The following is an 11,219-nucleotide window of genomic DNA, read 5'->3' as shown; positions in this document are numbered from 1 at the left end:
GATTTCATTTTTGTTCAGTTAGCAGCTTTCTAAAGCATTAGAAGTTTATTGCCACATAAACATGTCCTCGGTATGGCATGTTCCATGTGACGGACACAATGCAGCTAACTTTCCGTCAGATTTTAATGAATCAATGTATTTCCCACCCGAGTGCTTCTGTGAGAGTGCTGAAACAAGTTGGCTGCTGAAACCAGGCACTTGGGGTAGAGTCAGCTGGTGGTTGTTTGGCCACTGGGATGCTCAAGGAAGCAGTGTTGGCAGTGAGACAGCGTCTTCCACCTTCTGCCTGGGAAGGCTGCCAGGTGAGTAGGGGAAGGAGTGGCCGCCGCTACTGATGCTCCTGGATTTCAGTTCCCCTAAATGTTCTCCTATGCCTCAGAGGTGCCTTACAGATAAGTACAAAAATCTGTCCAGATTTCAGCCTCCCATCCCTCGGCAGTGCATAGATAATAAAGCAAACAGACTCTACTCCCAGGGCAGACATGAGCATTTACAGCCACATGGGTAAGAGACTTCCTGCAAAGAAAAGCAGAGTGGTTTATCTAGTGAGATATCCCTTTGGTCGTAACAGATAGGCATTGTGCTAATAACCATGATCGTATTAGAAGTCCATTTTATTTATTTAAAAACTGCCTACTATGCAGCAGTACTATGGATGGTAGAGTTGATAGCTTTATGACAGCAGAGAATCTGTTTCTCTTGTTTACATTCCTAACCCCTAATGCTGGACACAAGTAATTATTCAATAAACATTCATAGAATGAATGGAAGCTTGAGGATCTTCTGCTAGACCCAATTAATATGATATACAAGACATAAAAGTCCACCCAAGAAAAGACAAAACATGAACAACTGCACACAATAATAAAATCATTCACTTGCCTTATCACACCTCCCATGTGCCCCTTCACACCCTCTGCTCCTTACGTGTCCCTTTTAGCCATAGCAGAGACCACCAGTTCTAAGTGGGCTCCAACAAGCTTTGTATGAGTGTAATCAACAGTGCCTTGCTCCAGGCCTCTCTTGCATCTTGCCTCCCATCCAGAGGCTTCTTGGTTGATGCTTTGGTGTGAACTAGAACAAGTGTGAGAGAGTAAAACTCCATGGTAAGTCCTCAACCAATGGAAAACAAAGTGCTTGGATAAATTGCTCTCCTCTCTCTGTAATCAGAGGATCGTAAAAATGTGCGTCCAGCTTAGCTTCTCAGATTCTCTCTCTCATCAGTTTGAAAGGCAGAGAGAGAGAGAGCAAAAAAAAAAGGGGGGGGGGGGACAGGAGGAGACAGCGATACAGAATGAATCTCCTATCCACTGGTTTACCCCCTAAATGCCCACTACAGTCAGGGCTGGGCCAGACCAAAGCTGGAAACTGGGAAATCAGTTGAGGTTTCCCATATGGGTAGAAGGGATCCACCACCTGAGTTATCTCCACTGCATCCCAACAGGATCATTATCAGGAAGCAGCAATCAGGAATTGATCCAGGAAGTCAGGAGCTCCAGTGCAGGATAGGGGCATCCTGGTGCTGCACCAAATGCTGGTGCCTTGGATTGGCATAATGAATGAAGCAGCCATTCTCCCAAAGTAGTGCCAGATTGCTAACACATCCTTGTACTGGTTGTCCAGACTTCCCTGTTCCATCCCTCCCTGGGAGCACACTCCCCAATAAAGTATTTTCAGTAAGTCCTTGCATCATGCTGTAGTTGTTGGCAATTCCAGACTAAGACACCTATCAATTTGAAATATTTACATCCAGTAATGATTTTTCAAAATGTCCTTTAGTCATAATACATATGAACTACCTATATAATTTATATGTATAGAATTGATCACATATATGAATGTATGTTTATGTGTGTGTGTATTAAATATGCGTTATCTCCTTGTAACCAACTATATTCTACCTCAATCTGTTCACATTAATCCCATTCAGAGTTCCTAGAACTGGTGACCAGGGAAGAACTTGTCCAGAGTGACACTTGAGGCAGTGTTTGGTTGTTACCCTGCCATAAGCATTCAATAATCATTTTATTGAAAGAAGAATGTGTTACCAGCATGGGCTGTTGAGGAAGGTTACTTCCTTCCCTGGAAGTATTTCACTGAAGGCCAGGTGACTCTTATACAATTGTAGGAAAGTTCTTTAATAAAACAGATGAAGTCCAATTCTGTTACTACTGGGAGTCACTGTAGTGTGGTATTTTAGTTGACATGTTCTAGAGAGTCTACCTCGATCTACTTTCCACTTGAAAGCTGCATTATCTAGGATAAGTTACCTAATTCCTCAGGGCCCTAGTTCCTTCCTATGTAATATAGAACCTATAATGGTAAATTTCTGAGAGATTATTGTAAAAATAAATGAGATGACTCATAAAATCATGTGTTCAAAAATTTTAGCTATTATAATTCTTTTAGAAACTAGCCATTTAGGCAATTATTTTATATCTTCTAAGCTTAAAGTAATTGCTAGAAGTCAGAAAAAAGTTCAGGCTCCAGTAGTATAACTTCCATGGTAAAATTCTATGATTTTAATTCTAGATCTAGGATTACATTGTATTATCTATGTAGCTATTAAAAGTTAAACTTTTGTTCAAATAACAGCAAGATGATGATGTTCCAGATATTTAATACCACACAACCCACAGAACTTATATAAAGGGCCCACTTGTGGACGAGAACAGTTATTTATGTGCTCCTTGTTCTTCATTACTAACATTAGATTTCACATTCACTTTTAAAAAAGACTTATTTATTTCAAAGGCAGAGTAACAGAGAGGCAGAGACACACAGAGGGAAAGACCTCCCATCTACTGCGGCAGCCAGGCTGGCTCATGCCTAAGCCAGGAGCCAAGAACTTCGTTCAGGTCCTCCAAGTGGGTGGCAGGAACCCAGGGGCCATCATCTTCAGCCAGGCACCTGCATTTGAGGCAGAGGCAGGACTCAGTCTCAGGCACACGGGTATGATATGTAGGAATCCCAAAGGGTGATTTAACTTGCTGTGCCGCAACAGCTGCCCTGAAATAACACACATAATATGTATGTCATATATGACTATATTTTTAATTCAAATATTTTTATGGAAAATGTTTTTTTCATTTTGTTCTGTGTATTATGGTACCATGTAAATGTAGGATAATAAAACCATGTAAATGTAGGATATGCAAAAGACATTACATTTACTCCATCTCAGTGGTTCTGTGTGGGTTTTGGGTCACAGACCCCCTTTTATTAAACCTATGGAGCCATTTTTAAAGAAGACATGAATTTTCTGTAGTTTCCATGTTCTTCTGAAGTCCCTCCATAGAAACCAGATTAAGCAAAATTTTGTGCAGGAGAAAATTTAATCCACGTCTCCAAATCTATCCCCTTATCTGTTTAGTTATTGTGCAAGCATTACTTTCTTGAGTCTAATGTTTGGATAGAGGACTATCTAGTATTGTAGGAACTGGAAACACAAACTATATGTGAAACAAACTTGGAAAATTCAAAATGCTTAAGAATTAATGATGAAAACAATTAATGATGAAAACAAACACTGTAGTAGTTGAGCACATTTAGAAGTTGTTGGGATTACTCCCACTTAGACTCCAAGGTTTATTAAGGCGTAAGTAATTAAAATGTGCTAATTTGGAATTTGCCCATGTGTAATTAAAAATCAACAGTAACTGCATGATTTTTTTTGGAACTTAGACCCAAAAAGATCTTGTTATGGAGGAATATTTTGTCACTGATGTTTTAAAAATTGCAGTTATATAGTAATACTAAAAAACAGACTGACTTTTCCTTGCTGGATTCCTCGTGTGTGCTGTGCACACCTATCCCACCTGTCCATTCTTGGTACCTCATTACTTGTATTTTAACCTGGTCTTCTTTGCCACTTTACTGACATAAGGCTGGTCAATTCTGGTCCCTCTTATTTTGCAACTGCAACTGAACTAAGACACACCCAACCATTTAGTTTTCACCAGGTTAGTTGTCCTACCTGCAAACTGTGCCTATTGGGAAATTCTTTTTACATCTCTGCCTTTGGCTACTGTTCCCCCTTCTCTATGGCTACCCAGAGACTAATAAATGTAATTCCATACATTAATTTTTAACACAATCCTATAGTCTTTAGACTATAGGATTTTTTTATTCATTCCATCATTCACTTTGGTTCAAATATTATATAGACATTGCTTTGCTATGTGCTGGAAATATGGCTAATAAAAATATGTGGTGAGGCTGGCGCTGTGGTGTGGCGGGTTAACGCCCTGGCCTGAAGCGCCAGTATCCCATATGGGTGCCAGTTCAAGACCTAGCTGCTCCACTTCCCATCCAGCTCTCTGCTATGGCCTGGGAAAGCTGTAGACGATGGCCCAAGTCATTGAGCCCCTGCACCCGCGTGGGAGACCCGGAAGAAACTCCTGGCTCCTGGCTTCAGATCAGTGCAGCTCCGGCTATTGAGGCCAGTTGGGGAGTGAACCATCAGATGGAAGATCTCTCTCTCTCTCTCTCTCTTTCTGCCTCTCCTCGGCATCCCGGGTTCTAGTCTGGATTCTGTCCCAGTTGCTCCTCTTCCAGTCCAGTTCTCTGCTGTGGCCCAGGAAGGCAGTGGAGGATGGCCCAAGTGCTTGGGCCCTGCACCCGCATAGGAGACCAGGAGAAGCACCTGGCTCCTGGCTTCGGATCAGCGCGGTATGCCAGCCGAAGCGTGCCAGCCGCGGCGGCCATTGGGTGTTGAACCAACAGCAAAGGAAGACCTTTCTCTCTGTCTCTCTCTCTTTCACTGTCCACTCTGCCTGTCAAAAAAATAAATAAATGTTTACATATTGCCTCGAATTAAGGCATATCAATATCTTTTTCATTTTTAATTCATTAATGTTTTGAATGCTTTGGGTAAAGTATTTCATTTCACCAGGCCAAATGTTAGCCATAACTGTCAATACAATTTTTCGAAAGTAAAATGACTCAAAATGTTTACAAAAAAAAAAAAAAATTGGTACTGTGAACAAGTACCTTACTTCCAGTGGTTGCCGTCCAGAATAAACTGGAAGAAACTAATCTGTTTTTATATCTGGTAACTTTGTAGACCTGAAAATAACTAGTTACCAAATACAGTTGACTTTCAGTGAAGTGAAAAATCCGATTATGAAGGTGTAGCAGGTTCAATAAGTTGATAATAGGATTCAGGTGTGTTTTTTTTCATTATTGTTATTTCAAGATCTATCAGTCTAGATCCAGAAAGACAAATACTGCATGTTCTCCCCTATATGTGGGAGTTAAAATTTAAAAAAAACAAAGGAGAGAAAAAAAAGAAATGTGTGTATAAGTATTGCTGCAAATATAGTTTTTTAAAACTTTGCTTTATACTTTTGTCAAACCAATGGTTAAGAATGTTATACTACTATAGTTTTAAAGATCTGTGATTACTTTAAAATTTACTGTGTGTGGTTTGTCGCTCCCCGTCTTCGTGGGGGAACGACACAAGACCCTGCGCTGTTCTTTCGTCTGCTCGGCCCTCCCCGGGTTTGCTGCTGGTTCTTCCCGGGTTGGCTACTATCCCTTCCACCTCCGTGGAAGGGCAGTTCCCCCTGGCCACATTCCCCACTTCCGCAGGGGAGCGGCACACCGCCGGCCGGCTCTTCTCGGGGGCTGCGCAGGTGTTCCTTCAGCTAGATGTTCCCCTTAGATGTCCCCCATAGATGTTCCTGGTGCATGCCGTCTCTCTCCTCCTTTATAGTCCTCCTCCGCCAATCCTAACTCGGCTGCCCACACGCCGAGTACGCTGCTCTCCTCCAATCAGGAGCAAGTCCTACAGTTTATTAGTTGAACTGGAGGCAGCTGTGCGGAAGCTGTTTACTCCTCTCCCAGCACCATATTGTGGGAGAGCAGATGCATAGAATAAGTCTTAATTCCAGTAACTCAGTCCAGTCCGGATTGCTCCCCACATGGTTGAAATGGTCATTTTTCCATTTAATTATTGTTTATAGCTTTTATCTATAATCCCTCTAAACTAGGGTCTTTTTGCTTCTTACTTGTTAAACTTCTTATTTGGTGAAGTATTAAGCCTTTGTACTATAATGTAGATGTAAAATATCTGAAAAATGAAAAAAAAGAAATAAGAAAGAAAGGGAGAAAAGGTAGGAGAGAGAGGGGGAGGGAAGGAGAGAGGGAGAGAGGAAGGGCATATCATTATGTTCTTAGAATTGTATATACAAATCACATTGAATCTGTTAAAAAAACTAATTAAAATTACAAAATTACAAAAAAAAATCTACCAGTCCAAATTCAAACCAGATTTTTGGTGGTTGGAAGATGGTTTCCTTTGGCTCTGATTTAGGAGTCAATTTGAAGCAAGCTTCTTCTCTCAGTATATTTTGCCATGGTTGGGGGTGGTGGTTATTATACATAGTTGTGAGTACTAAGCATTGACGTCAAGTCACTTATATGCTGAAAAATCACTTTGAGCAGAATGCTGGTATTGGACAGCATTGTGGTATAAATGGTTCTTGACACAGGAAACTTACCCATTGGTCTAGCCTTGCCCTTAGACTCATAATACTGACACATCTTGCAACCTTAACACCCTTGTTTTCAATTATTTGCTACCCCATCAAGCCTGGGAGGGGCACCTGATGACCATTAGTGGGTGGAGTTTTGGTGTTCTCCTTTGTCTCTGTGGCATCAACTCTCACAGTGCTTTATTCTCATCCTCACATGTTTTGAGTCTATCTCCCTACCAGACTTGGGGCCTCTTTTTTTTTTTTTAACAGTTACAAACTTCATACACTTCGTAATTACAACTTTAGGCTCATGGTGGTACTTCCCACTATGCCTACCTTCCATCCACACTCCCATTCCTCTTCCTCCTCCCTCTCTTATTCTCACTCTTATTTTTACCAAGATCTATTTTACATTGACTTTATACACATATTATTAACTCTATGTTAAGTAAAGAGTTCAAAAAATAGTTTAAAAATATTCCTTAACAGTCAAGACAAGGGCTGTTGAAGTCACTGCTTCTCAAAATGTCAATTTCACTTCTACGGATTGCCTTTTAGGTGCTCTATTAGTTATCACAGGTCAGCAAGAACATATAGTATTTGTCCCTTTGGGACTGGCTTATTTCATTAAGTATGATGTTTTCCAGATTCATCCATCTTGTTGCAAATGACTGGATTTCATTTTTTTTTTTTTACTGCTGTGTAATTTTCCATAGTATACATATCCCATAGTTTCTTTATCCAGTCTTCAGTTGACTGGCATTTGGGTTGATTCCATGTCTTTGCTATTGTGAATTGAGCTGCATAAACATGGGGGTACAGCTAACTCTTTCATGTACTGATTTCATTTCCCTTGGGTAAATTCCCAGGAGTGGGATGACTGAGTCAAATGGTAGGCCTATATTCAGGTTTCTGAGGTTTCTCTCTGCTGTCTTCCATAGTGGCTTTAGCAGTTTACATTCCCACCAGCAGTGGGTTAGGGTAACTTTTTCTTCCACAACCTTTCCAGTATTTGTTGTTTGTTGATTTCTGTATGAAAGCCATTCTAACAAGAGTGAGATGAAACTTCATTGTGGCTTTGATTTGCATTTCCCTGATGGCATTTTTTCATGTGCCTATTGGCCATTTGGATTTCCTCTTTTGAAAAATGGTGGTTTAAGTCCTTTGCCCATTTCTTAACTGGGTTGTTTGTCTTGTTGTTGTTGAGTTTCTTGATCTTTTCATATATTCTGTTTATTAATCCTTTATCACGTGCATAGTTTGCAAATAATTTCTCCCATTCTGTTGGTTGCCTCTTCACTTTTCTGAGTGTTTCTTTTATAGTACAGAGCATTCTCAATTTGATGTAATCCCATTTGTTCATTTTGGGTTTGATTGTTTATTTCTCTGGGGTCTTTTCTGAGAAGTTTTTGCCTATGCCAATGTCTTGCAGGCTTTCCCAAAGTTCTCTAGTAAGTTGATGGTATTGGATCGTAGACTTAGGTCTTTTTTTTTAAAGATTTATTTATTACTTATTTGAAAGGCAGAGGTACAGTGAGGCAGAGGCAGAAAGAGAGAGAGAGAGAGAGAGAGAGAGATGGCCACAATGGCTGGAGCTGTGCTAATTTGAAGCCAGGAGCCAGGAGTTTCTTCCAGGTTTCCCACACAGGTACAGGGGCCCAAGGAGTTGGGTCATCTTCTACTGCCTTCCCAGGCCATAGCAGAGAGCTGGATAGGAAGTGGAGCAGCCAGGTCTTGAACCAGCACCCATATGGGATGCTGGCACTGCAGGCGGCAGCTTTACACACTATGCCACAGTGCCAGGCCCATATTTAGGGCCATATTTAATCCATTCTGAGTGCCTGTTGAATGAATAAAAATAATCCAGTGTCATTTGTTTGGATTTTCAGGAGATGGCAGATAATGGGGTTACCATAAGAAGTCCTACATTGCCTTACATTTCCTAAGAGGAAAGTCTAAAGCAGTGGTTCTCAAAACACAGCCCCTCATGCTGCAGCATCTCTGCCAGTTGGGAACTTGCTAGAAATACTAAGTCTCAGGCCAGACCCTAGTGAATCAAATCCTGGGGTACAGTCCATAAATTTGCATTTCAATGAGCCATGATTCGAATTCTGCTACTTGCAAAAATTTGAGAACCACTGACCGAGGTCTTCCTGACAGAATTGGGTTTTCAGGTGGACATTTATACTTTGTCCTTGAAGCCAAAAGTTGGACACCCTTTCAACCCAGTTAATCTGACTAATTTGGCAGAAAACTCCAATTTATCCTCCCTGCTTCCCAATGGGGTGAGTATTTGGGTTTGAATGGCCAGGTAATTGCTCCAATTAGGCAATTCATTTTGCTTAGGTAGGCCCTGCTGGAGGCAACACCCATTCACAGCTAAATGTGTTGTCTACTCTTTTGCTCAAAATGGAGCCAGCTAGATACCTGCTGAAGAGAGCAAAAGAGACACTGAGAGGACACAGCCCATATCTGCATCTACTCAGACCAACTGGCAGGTTTCTTTCTTTCACACCCTGGTTCCTATGATTTTATGCTACTGATATCTGACTCAGGAGTGGCAAAAACACTGGGATACACTGTCAAGTACATTAGGAAGCATCTACCCATATAGAACCATAGTAGAAGGGAATTAACTCACTGGGATAAATTCTTTTTGCTTATCCTCACATTTCCTGGCAAGTGCAGTTTTGCATGGGTATGGGCTGAAATTGCACCTTATGAACATTGTTGCCCTCCTATACACAGGGGCACGCTTTATTTCTGAAACCTTGAAACAGGAATTTTGAGGCAAGTAATTACAAGCATCCTAGTCAGTAATAAGAAGTAATCAGATTACTTACAAGGATTAAGCACTTGGAAAATGAAAAGAATGCTTACAGAGTTACGTGGAAAGTATTTTCTTTTTCATCAAATTGTGCCCCAAATCAGAAACTTAATTTTTTTTAGTCATGCTCAAGTATTACTTCCCGTGAGATATTTGAAACCTGGTGCCAATAACTTTTTATTTGCTTTTAAGACAAAATTGATTCACCTGATAGAGCCTTCCATCCTCCAGAGTTGGAAGGCTTAGTCGAAGAAATGTCTGAAGAAAATTTCATTTCTCAGTACTTATATCTGAGCTTGTTTGGAAGTGACAGTAATGGCATTGCAAAGTATTGAAGCAGTGCTCTCGGAAGCCAATGCATGGGCAGGAGCAGTGTGAAAATATCCTGCAAATCTGTCAGGCATCATCCAGCTCCTGAAGGTAACAGAGTGTTGTTCATACCACAGCCTTTGTTCTGTGAATTTAGTTGGGAAGAGGTTCCCAATGGAACACTCTGAGTAAACAGATTTACTTTTAGCTCCTCATGGTTAGAATATTTGGAAGCTACAGAAAATTCAGGGAATACCAGGTTTTAATTATTCTATATTTTTGTATTATCTGCGATAGTTAACAACAACAACAAAAAAGTTCTGATGACCTGGAACTAATTCACTCAATAACAGCTTTTATAGAAAAAAGACCATGACTATTATTGGTTTATTAGCTATGTATTTACTTGTACAAGCGTAAACCCATTGTGCAAACAGTCTTGAGAGCTCGTGATGTTCCAGAAGCAGAGAGCCTAGAGGTTAACATGACATAGCTCCTACATCAGGCAGCTTGCATCCTACTCTAGTTACATTCACTCACCAGTGCAGGACCTGGAAGACGAGTCAATAGTGTCAGCTTCTAGTCAGGGTACTATATACATTTATTTTTTTTTCAGAGTGACTGTCCTTTTTAGGGTATCTCTAAGTCCCCAACCTGCTTTGATAACTGTACAGAAAAAAGAAAACCAATTTTCAAAAAAGTGAACTACTATTTGAAAAACATTTCCCAATCAGCTACTAGTATTTCAAATCTGTCTCTGCTCTATATGGTACTGAGGATCCAATCTGGTTCCTGAAGAATCCCAGGTTGTTGGTTTTTTCCAAATAATATTTTCTCTTGAGCACCTGGTTTCCTCTGAGAATAGGAACAGCTGCTGATGGGAAATTACTCAGCACAAACCATTCCCTTATTCTAAGTGAAATAGAAACAGTCCTTCTCAGAATGGACTTAGGCAGCTTTTTATTATTTTTTTCTTTTTTATTTACTTATTGTCATGGTATATGCTAAAGCAAAAAGGAGATGACATCTCCTCTACCTCTTCTGTAGCATGGTGTACATTTTGCAGTTAAATTTGCATTTTCCATGCAATTGATTAATTTAAAGTAGTAATGCTTAGTCTGAATAATACTTCCATCCTAAATACAAGAAGTATAACATAAGAAGTTCTTTCATTAGTAAGAGTTGATAGTTATCTTTTCTAAGTCTGTCTTTTCACAATGCCAGTTCCTAATTTGATTTGACATTTTTGGTGGTACCTGTTGAAATCAGAAACACCGTCAGCAGTAATCTTGAAGAAAAATTTGTCACTCAAAAGTCCTAGCTTCTGAATGGAGCCAGTTTGAAATGATGGCCATGATCTTGGGACTCCAACCCATCCTGGCTGCTGTGACTGACTCTGGATTTATCTCTCAGCCAGGTGCATCCCAGCATTGGAGGTCTCTGACCTGCAACAGGGATACACAAGGACTCTCCCAGTAGGTAAAAGCCAGGAGCAAAGAAAGAGAAAAAATAAGAGACATTTTCCAGTATCAAAATGTGAGTTTTAGAGCTTTCTTTTATGCTAAATCAATAATCTCATACATCTAGCTAGCTTTTCCTAGAAG

The sequence above is a fragment of the Oryctolagus cuniculus genome, chromosome 1 (assembly GCF_964237555.1).
Source record: "Oryctolagus cuniculus chromosome 1, mOryCun1.1, whole genome shotgun sequence".
Classification (NCBI taxonomy): domain Eukaryota; kingdom Metazoa; phylum Chordata; class Mammalia; order Lagomorpha; family Leporidae; genus Oryctolagus; species Oryctolagus cuniculus.
This window is presented reverse-complemented; position numbering follows the sequence as displayed.